The sequence below is a fragment of the Humulus lupulus genome, chromosome 8, assembly GCF_963169125.1.
Source record: "Humulus lupulus chromosome 8, drHumLupu1.1, whole genome shotgun sequence".
Lineage (NCBI taxonomy): Eukaryota > Viridiplantae > Streptophyta > Magnoliopsida > Rosales > Cannabaceae > Humulus > Humulus lupulus.
The window spans coordinates 22,026,722-22,037,846 of NC_084800.1; the positions used below are offsets into that span (position 1 = coordinate 22,026,722).

The 11,125-nt window shown below is 40.2% G+C and overlaps 1 long non-coding RNA gene across 1 annotated transcript; it reads right to left on the minus strand.

Moving 5' to 3' along the window:
* Positions 1 to 316: 316 nt before the first annotated feature.
* LOC133793561 (uncharacterized) lies at positions 317 to 2,734 on the minus strand. Its single transcript, XR_009874876.1, has 2 exons — positions 2,530 to 2,734; positions 317 to 684 (listed from the first exon to the last, which is right to left on the minus strand). It is a non-coding gene; the product is annotated as an uncharacterized LOC133793561 (long non-coding RNA).
* Between the last annotated feature and the right edge of the window lie 8,391 nt (positions 2,735 to 11,125).

The following is an 11,125-nucleotide window of genomic DNA, read 5'->3' on the forward strand; positions in this document are numbered from 1 at the left end:
TGAGTATATATATATTTATATATAGATATACAATTATAAGCCAGCTACGAGTGTTTTGGCTTAATTTGTCACCATAGAAATATGGTAATGAACGTAAAGTGGGATATTTATTTGTTGTTGTTATAAATATATATACTTAATAACCATACTGTCTTGTACAATTTTTTGCTTTTTTTTTGTTATATATTGAAAAAAAAAAAGTCTTGATATGACAAAGTGGTTTAAAATATTTGCTTCTATATAAGTCCTACAGATTTTGAAGAAACATTAAATTGATCCTTAAAAAAATTGACAGAAAACTATTGCTAAAAAAGTCTTACATTTTGACACTACCATACTATATATTACACATTTATATATTGTACATATATAAAATAACTACCTGAGCCATAATGACAATAACTAACATAATGACAACCTGAGCCATAGAGACACAAAAGTAGCTAAGAAAACAATTAAAATTTGAAAGCATCTAATTAAAGTAGTTTACTTCTACACAAGAGACTAAACACCATTAATAAAAAGGGATAAGCTTTAACATAAAGGATCAACACGAGGGTAGATTCTCTGTTTGCACAAATCACTTGAACATTGCTTTCGTCTCCCAGCTTCCTTAGGGACTGTTTTCTCTCCACAATGTCCACAAAAGTTTGATGTACTATGCCATTCCAACAATGCTCTGGCCTGATCAATCACCAAAACCAAACAACAAAATAACTTGTTTAAAAACAGGTAAACAAAATGACAATACATGAAACATTATCTCACACTTACTTTGCTATATAGTATAGTTTGATATAAGCATCATTACTTACATATATTCTATCTCTCTCTCTATATATGTATATATATACATATACATATTTAAATACTTATAAACTGTACACTATGATTTGGTTCCTTCAATAAAACACATCAGAAACTACAAGCACATGTGTTAAAGTTTTCTGCATCCGTAGGTTTTTAAGCCTTCTACGCTTAAATGTAAGTGTATTATATACATATATATAAATATATTTATATACATATATAACATATTCCAAGAATAAGTAATTATAATATACTAGTATTTTTTTTCCTATATATATAATAATTGTTGTTCGTTACAATCGGTGGAAGCTTCCATATTCCAATAAATGCTTCATTCTAGAACAACAAGGGAGCTAAGATCATCATACTCTGCCGTTTAGTCTTAAAACGATCATCTTAGACCGTGATCCAACGTAGGACTGCAAGAAAGACTCCTTGGACAGTAGTTTTGATGGTGTTTAGTTCACATTAGATTGTTTCACATCATAAACAATTTTCTAGGGTCAAATGCTATTTTATACACTAGGACTGCATATTCTTTTCCTTGAAATCAGACATGACAATGAAGAATGAAGCCAAGTATTAGATTCTATTTACTAGTCATAATGACGTATGCAGCAAACAAGAAAATATAGCTAATAAGGACTTTTACTATTTCATGTACATAAAATAATATAGTATGTACACTAATGCCTTGTAATTAGTGTTGATATAATATTTAAATTAGTCTCCCTGAACTATGGATTTTATTTAATGATAACATAAAGATCATCTCTTTCTCTTTCCTTGGATGTCTTTGTTATGGAGCCCTTCCTAGTAATACATGCAATAAACGACACCTAATAGAACTTAGTTAAGGTAAGCTGTATTAATATATATTAAGTTATACGCACAAGATTGGATACATCATACATAGTAAAATATAGAGGAGAGTGACTAATAGATTTGAGGCTATATATGGGGGAAAAAGAAAATGACTTTTCTTAATCTGTACTGTCCATGGCAAGTGCCAAAGAGCATCTATCAATGTATTATCTGAGAAAGTAGGTTTATGGGGGTATTTATCAAGACATCTGTCAAAGTATATACTATATAGGGGAATCTTTGTGGATTTAGGAGTAAGCTAGGTTCCTTGTTATGGAATCAGAACTTTAGTATCTAAGTTCGTTGAAAAATAAGGTAATGAAATATATTTCTTGTTATGTATATTATATAATAAGTAAGATACTAATGTTCGGCATTTATTCCAGCAAGGTACTAAGTTTAAAAATACGAAGAAGAAGAAAATCAAACAAACAAATGTTTGAAACTATCATATGTTTGTCATTTTAGACCAAAGCCAGCAAGCCGGATGTATATATATATATATAACTTATCAGATGCAAAAAGAAACAGAGAAAATCCACTCTATTGGATTTCTCCTGGGCATCTACTCAAACACAATCAATTCTAAACTATAAGAAACAAATTCCTCTACATATATCCTATAACATTTCCAATCAATCACATTAAAATACTCCGAAAACATTGCTCCCCACATATTCAAACCCAGAGATTATATTACCGAAAAGCATCACACATATTTATATATTATACATATATATATAAACAGCAACGGTTATACATATTTATATATTATATATACATATATATAATCTAGGTTAAACATATTTATATATTATATATACATATATATACATTGGGTGGGTTTCGGGTTACCTGTGTTTCGGCAGAGAGAGCAACTCGTGGCCAAGAGGGAGAGAGACCGAGAGGGAGTCGCCGACCGTTTGGAGAGAGAGCCGAGATGAGTCCGAGCATTAGGGAGAGAGAGCTTAGGGAAAGAGAGAGCTATGGAGATGCTTAGGGAGAGAGAGCTATGGAAGGAGGGAGATGGTTTTTGGAGGCTGAAATTTTTGAGGGAGAAAGGAGGCGCGGCTGGGAGTTTGACAGAAATGGGGTATTTATCAATATTAGGGGCGACACGTGTCGCCCCTTATATTAGAATATGTGTCAGAATTTAGTTTATTAGAGGCGATGTGTCAGAATTTGTCGCCCCTAATATTTAGATCATGTGTCGAAAAAAAAAAAATATTAGGGGTGACTGCCAACCTGTCGCCCCTGATATTTCCTATATTAGTGGCAACATAGTGTCGCCCCCTGAAATTGTCGCCCTTAAAACTCATTTTTGTTGTAGTGTTTGTATATAATTGTGTACTTGTATATATGGTTGTATGATTTTGTTCTCTCTTTGCTTTTAGTGGAATGAATCGACCAATTTTTTTATGGATCAAGAAGTGTTTATTTATGCTCAGTTATACTATATTTTGCTGGGTTTATTTTAATTTTTTTTTCCATAATTCAATATGCAAGTATTGTTTTTGGTAGTTTACTGCTGAAGTGTAGAGCTACTCTAGATTTCCTAGCCCTAAACCCTGCCTCGATATTCATGTATGAGAAAACTTTAGTAGATTTTATAGTATGGTGAGAAAGTTGTAGATTTTATGGTTTGATTAAGTTTTTTTGAATCAATTGAATTGGTGGTTTTTTATTTATTAGTTTATAATTAAAAAGAAATATTAGTATGTTGCTTTATGTTTTTTGTGAAATTTAATTAAGTAAAATAGATTTTTTTTGTTATATGTTATGTCAACATAATGAGAATTGTAATGAATATTATATAATTTAGTTAATTAGTATTATTATAATTAATTGAAAATTATTAAAAAATTAATTAGTAGTTAATTAGAAGTTAATTTATTTATTTTCCCGGTATGCTTGTGATTGATGGTTGTTGACTACAACCATCAATTACAGGGATATTGACACAAAAATGATAAGTTTAAAATATTATTAATTGTTAGTTGAATGATAAAGATTAATAAAATTTATCTAATTATTTAAAAAAATAAATGTTGACGCCGTTTTTCGTCAACAGATAAAAGAAGAGAGCACGTAAACAATTAAAGACAATGGCCAAAAGAAACAAACGAATCAAACACACGGTTTTTTACGTGGTTCAGCAGTTAAATCTGCCTAGTCCACGAGTCTCTGTTATTAACCTCAAGATTATCTCTGAACAATTCTTTAGCATGAATTCTACAGAGTTTTCTCCCAAGGATCAGAATTTCGGTCCATTACAATGGTGCATGACCTCTCTATTTATAGAGAAGGTTGCCGAATACTATCCCACATACATTGGGTAGTTACTCTTTTGTGAATAAAAATAAATGGCTTTAAATGCCTTTAATCAGATAAAAAAGGAAACGTCCCTGATGACCAGGGAACGCATAACTGACTAAATAATATCCCACGATTCTTGGGGATTTACATCAATAAATGAGGATTACATCTCATGCTTACAATACTTGTAGATATTCAAGGTGGTTATAGCGTATCTCCAAGACTTTAGCATTTCAGGTTTCATGTCATTATGCGAGCCATTGACATCTCCCGAGCTAACGTTGCTTTCGAGATGGGATATCGAGCTCAAGACCCATGCTCCGAAGTTCCTGAAGATGAAGGTATTCTCGGAACTACCTTTCGAGATCGAGATCATTTCGAGATCACCGCATTCGAGACCATATATCATACTTTGCAGGCTCGACTTACAATCCTAGATCACTCTAATCCTCACGAGACCATTTGATGCGAACTCAGCTTTCGAGGTCATATTTACTATGGCTCGAAATCTGGGTATAACATCTTGCCCCCTCAAAAGTATTTGTTCGAATCCTAAGAGAAGGAAACTTTTGAACTACTCTTTCTGGGAACCATACCGTCACACTCTTGAAAATGGACACGTGCCAGATGGGTATTGCTCACTTTAGGTACTTGAGTACCTTGGGAACACGCCCACGATCGTTCGCCTGACAACTTTTCGGCGCCATCTTGTCACCGATCCCCATCCATTCGATCTGTTGAGGAATTTAATCAACGCTCCTGATTAATTTAGTTTTCCCACCTATATATACAAGACCCCCTCTTCGTCTTCTTCACATTTGTTCATCACAAGCCAGAAAAAAGAAAAACACTCCCTAAACTTCTTATCACAGTTTACACTCAGTGCATGTTTTCTAGGCCGAAGAAACAAAGGAATCCTGGTTTGTACGAGTCAGTGAGTTCTTTCTTGCAACCTCTTCTCCACTCGACGATTTCGCTGCAATCACCATCACTGCGTAAGTACGCCATTTTTGTTGTTCTTTTTATACTGTATTTGCTGTGTATGTTAGTTTACGTTCTTAGCATGATACGATAGGAGGTTTTGAACCGATAGGTTTTTATGCTTTCTGGATTTTCACTCTGGATGTTCGTCTCTGGTTTATACCCAGTTTCGACGTTTGAATGTGGTTCCTATTTTCTGGGTTTTGAAATTCTTAGGCAGCGTTTCTTGTACATTAAGCTTTCGGATAAAAACATGGGCTTTGACAAATACACGAAACCCAAAAACGCTTTTCCTGGCTAACCGCCACTCTCCTTTCCCTTGAATTTCGGGATTTTCAAAAAAAATCATCCACGCTCTTTTTTCTTTCCTGTGGAACACGCGCTCTGACTCTTTAGTGAGGGTCTTAATACTTAGTTTCTTGTCCTTAGATCTCCGAGCTCATCCCATCGAGCTCGTGATTCTTGCATGCATGGCCCTCACCATTTTTTCTTTCTCGTTAGATGTCACAGAATCCGAAAAGACGGTGGGGGTCATTACGAGCAATCCCTTACAAGCCCAAATCTCCGAGCCCGGAATCGATCTTTGCCCGGAACCAACGTCGGATAAAAGAATACGAGCTTGCGCGCGAGCAGGAGGACATTCGAGCCCACTATCGTCGTCAGATAGACGAGGTCATTGAAAAGAAGAGAAGAGTTCTTCGGGAAGCCATCTATCCGGAGCCCAACCCTGGACCTAGGCCAATTCCCCTCGACCCAGCGTTAAAAGTCACGGTTGCATACCACCCAGGGAAACTCCAGTTTTCCTTAATGGCGGAGCCTTCGTCTTCGCAGCCTAGGAGGGAGATGTTTGAAGCCGAATTCTACCAGAGCTCGGTTACCACCACCGACCAAATAACTGATATCTTGGCCCTCCATGGCCTTAGTTCGTTGGGCACACTGAAGTGTCGAGCTCCGACAAGGCATGAACGGAGCTGTTTCGCTCCTGGGGGCCGCGATTCCAGTGTGAAATACGCAGCCTGGAGCCAGGAACATATAAGGGCAGGAGCTTTGCTGCCCCTGAAGTCCTTTTTCAGAGACTTCATTGATTTCGTTGGGTTGGCTCCATTCCAACTCAACACCAACTCATACAGGGTGCTGTCTGCCCTGAGGTCCTTGTTCCACGAGCTCAAAGACTCGAAGTCTGAACTTGAAAAATTGAAGACCCTTCTCGAGGAGCTTGAAAAGTCAAACGCTGAGCTCGAGAAGGCCAATGCCAAGCTCGAAGAGGAGAAGTCTGCCACCCTCGATTTCATGGAGAGCGAGAAGACCCGCCTCCTGAATGAGTCTAAGGAGCAGAGGGAGAAAGCGGTCGACCAGGCCATGTACAAGCTTTGGGTCGATAATGTCGAGCTTGACACCAGCTTCCTGGGTCCTCTCGAAGCCACATATGTTGAGCGGTGGAATGCCCGTCTTTTGGCAAGTACAGCTGCTCGACAGGCGGCCCAGCAGGATAGTCATGCTATTCGTCCTGAGGGATCCGGTGCCACTGATGCTGAGAAGGCCAAGGAGACTCCTCTTTACTGAGTCTGACCTCGGGGAGATCAGTTATCGGGGCTGCGTCCCCTTATGTAATTATTTTATGCCCATGGGGCTGATACAATTTCTTTAACTAATTCTTTTACATGCTTTACATTTCTTGGCTCGAAATATTTTGCACATTTTTATAATTGATGAACCGGTTATGTTTATTTACGCATACAAACATAGTTTGGATTTAGGCTCGAAATTCGATGCATTCATGCATAGTTTATTCGAATTATCCGTTTCCGACCTCGTTATTTATCAAGGTCGGATATTACTTCAACCATGAACTCGAAAGTACTTATATGGTATGTAATATGAATGATTTGGTTATCTTTTTAGTCACTTTTCCTCTTCCTCAGTATTTTGGCTCTGAGGTTACGAGTTCGAAACTATTTTTCTTTAGGATATTCCAGCCTCGACCTCGACATATTTCGCAATAGGTTTAGGTTCCCATTTATCATCGATCGATAATTTGGCTGGTTTGTTCCAAACCTGTTAAGCTTGCACATCTGGTTAACTCCAAACGTTTTAGGTTTTTGGTAGTTCGGTCATGTCCGAACTATCTAAGCCCACGTATTTGGTTATATCCAAACACTTAGTATGTTTTTGATAACTCGGTTAAGTCCGAACTATCTAAGCTCGCTCGGTTAAGTCCGAACTATTTAAGCTCGCGTATTTGGTTATATCCAAATACTTCATGTTTTATTTATTATTTTTTATTTTTTAAGCTGGTGGTATGTATACCAATGATGCCCCCTTAATATCCTATGAGTGTGACCATAGGTTATTAACTTAAGAGAGATTGCAAAAATAAAAAATAAATTACATGCGAAACAAAGTAGACATGTTATTCAAAAACAAAGAAACATAGATAGAAAATCATGGTTACAGGCAACACTTTTCCTATACTATTGATAATAAGGTCTAAGGTGTTCGCCATTCCATGCTCGTGGTATGAGGCTCCCATCTAATCTCGCAAGTTTGTATACGCCAGGGCGGATGACTGATTCTATCTGGTATGGTCCTTCCCAGTTTGGCCCGAGTACTCCTGCTGCTGGATCTCGGGTTGCTAAGAATACGCGTCTCAATACCAGATCTCCTACTCCGAACTTTCGATCTCGAACCCTTTTATTGAAATATCTTGTGGTTCGTTGCTGGTAAGCAGCATTTCTCAGCTGAGCCTCCTCCCTCTTTTCTTCGATCAAGTCTAGGGTTTCTTCGAGCTGAGTATGATTGGAACTTTGGTCGTAAATTTGAGTTCGAATCGTTGGAATTTCGACCTCAATGGGCAACATTGCCTCGCAGCCGTATGCTAGAGAAAATGGGGTATGTCCAGTTGATGTCCGAGCTGTAGTTCTATATCCCCAAAGGACTTGAGGTAATTCCTCAGGCCATCGTCCCTTTGCTTCTTCCAACTTTTTCTTCAAAGAACTTTTGAGAGTTTTATTAACGGCTTCGACCTGACCATTCGCCTGAGGGTGGGCCACTGACGAAAAGCTCTTTATTATACCGTTCTTGTTACAAAAGTTTGTAAATAAGTCGCAATCAAACTGGGTTCCGTTGTCAGACACAATCTTTCTTGGCACTCCATATCGGCATACGATGTTCTTTACCACGAAATCTAGGATCTTCTTTGAAGTTATGGTCGCCAATGGTTCAGCCTCCGTCCATTTTGTGAAGTAATCAACCGCGACCACAGCATACTTTACTCCTCCTTTGCCGGTTGGTAGTGAGCCTATGAGGTCGATGCCCCATACCGCAAAAGGCCATGGGGATGTCAACATGGTCAGTTCGGAAGGTAGAGCTCGGGGTATCGTGGCGAATCTCTGGCATTTGTCGCACTTTTTCACGTACTCGAAAGAGTCCGTTTTAATGGTTGGCCAGAAATATCCTTGGCGTATAATCTTCTTGGATAGGCTATGCCCCCTGGTATGGTCTCCGCAGAACCCTTCATGAATTTCTTCAATAATCTTCTTTGCCTCGGGAGGAGTCACACATCTGAGCAATGGCATGGAATACCCTCTTCTGTATAGCCTTCCGTCCAGGATGGTGTAACGAGGAAGTTGATACATTAGTTTCCGAGCCTGATTTCGATCTTTTGGAAGAATTCCAATTTCGAGATACTCAACGATCGGGCTCATCCAGGTCGGCTCTGTCTCGATCATACACACATCTTCCTCGTCAGGCTCAGTAATACTGGGTGTTGACAGGTGTTCTACGGGTATAACATTCAGCTCCTCATTTTCGGCGGAGGTGGCGAGCCGAGCTAAAGCATCTGCATTTGAGTTCTGTTCTCGGGGAACCTGTTCGATTGCATAAAACTCAAAAAACTCTAATGCGGACTTTGCCTTCTCCAGATAAGCTGCCATTTTTGTGCCACGAGCCTGGTATTCTCCCAAGATTTGATTAACCACGAGCTGGGAATCGCTGTAGCAATGTATAGCTTTGGCCTTGAGCTCTTTTGCTATTCGTAGTCCCGCAAGTAAAGCCTCGTACTCAGCTTCATTATTAGATGCTTTAAAGCTGAACCTTAACGCAGAGTGAAATTTGCTCCCTGCAGGAGTGATCAGAATAACTCCTGCCCCGGCTCCATTTTCATTTGACGAGCCGTCGACGTAGAGTTTCCACAGCTCGTGGGCCGTGGTTATTACCTCGTCGTCGGCTATACCAGTGCACTCCACTATAAAGTCTGCCAAGGCTTGTGCCTTAATGGTCGTTCTCGGATGGTAGGTGATCTCGAACTGTCCGAGCTCAACATCCCATTTAAGGAGTCGACCAGACACCTCTGGTTTAGACAAGACTTGCCTTAGTGGTTGATCTGTTAGTACATGGATAGGACGTGCCTGAAAGTAAGGGCGGAGCTTGCGAGATGAGTGGATTAGGCTGAGGGCGAGCTTCTCCATTAGTGGATATCTTGACTCTGCCCCCAGTAATCTTATACTGATATAGTAGACGGGTTTCTGTACTCTCTCTTCTTCTCGAACGAGCACAGCGCTTATCGCGTGTTCGGTAGTTGAGAGGTATAGGAATAGTACTTCTCCTGTCTCAGGCTTCGATAGGATGGGTGGCTCGGCTAAGTGCTTTTTAAGCTCCTGAAAGGCTAGCTCGCACTCATCTGTCCATTCGAACTTCTTACTTCCTTTTAATAAGTTGAAGAATGGGAGACCGCGGTCCGTCGACTTCGAGATGAACCTGCTCAGAGCTGCCATCCTGCCAGTCAAGCTTTGAACATCTTTATGCTTCCGAGGTGAAGGCATATCGATCAGGGCCTTTATTTTGTCCGGATTAGCCTTGATCCCACGAGAATTGACAATGAAACCCAGAAATTTTCCTGAAGACACCCCAAAAGTGCACTTCTGAGGATTCAACTTCATGTTGAACTTTCTGAGCACGCCAAAGCACTCTTCGAGGTCTTCAACATGGTTCTTGTTAAGTTGAGACTTTACAAGCATGTCATGAACATAAACTTCCATGTTGTTTCCTATTTGCTCTGAAAACATCATGTTTACGAGCCGCTGGTACGTGGCTCCAGCATTCTTGAGTCCGAACGGCATGACATTGTAGCAGTAGAGCCCTTTATCTGTGGTGAAGCTCGTATGCTCTTGGTCGGGGGCGTGCATGGGAATCTGGTTATATCCAGAATAGGCATCCATGAACGACATCAGCCCATGTCCCGCCATGGCGTCTACGAGCTGGTCAATTCTCGGCAGGGGAAAACAGTCTTTTGGGCAGGCCTTGTTGAGGTCCGAGTAGTCAATGCACGTTCTCCACGTCCCATTGGGCTTCAGAACCAACACTGGATTGGCCACCCAGTCAGGGTAAAAAGCGTCCCTTATGAAATTATTTGCTTTCAGCCTGTCCACTTCCTCCTTTAGTGCTTTCTTTCTGTCTTCATCCAGCTGCCTTCGCCTTTGCTGCTTCGGGGGAAAGCTTTTGTCTATATTCAATGCGTGGCTCGCTACATTAGGGCTTATTCCCACCATGTCAGAGTGTGACCACGCGAAGACATCCTGGTTTTTCTTCAGAAAGCAAATTAATTGCTATTTTGATTCGTCTTGGAGGTGTTTCCCGACCTTCACCTTCTTTGAGGGATCAGCTTCCTCGAGCTGAACCTCTTCGAGCTCTTCCAAAGGTTGGAGGTCAACCTTTTCCTCAATCCTCGGATCGATCTCCTCATCAATTTCTAAAACTGTCCCATCTTTATTCTGTATGACAACGAGTGCTTGAGCGCTCGTTTGTTTCTTTCCCCTCAAGGAAATGCTGTAGCACTCCCTTCCTGCCAATTGATCTCCTTTCAATGTTCCGACTCCGCTCAGAGTTGGGAACTTAAGGGCTAGATGCCTTACAGATGAAACTGCCCCCAGCCCGACCAGGGCGGGTCTCCCGAGCAATACATTGTAGGCTGATGGTAACTCTACTACCACGAACTCCATCATCTTGGTCACCGAGACTGGATAGTCTCCCAAGGTCACAGGGAGTTCGATGGACCCCATACAGGCGGTTCCTTCTCCAGAAAAGCCGTACAACGTGGTTGCACAAGCCTTCAGGTCGCGAAGGGAGAGTCCCATTTTTTCTAGTGTTGCTTTATAAA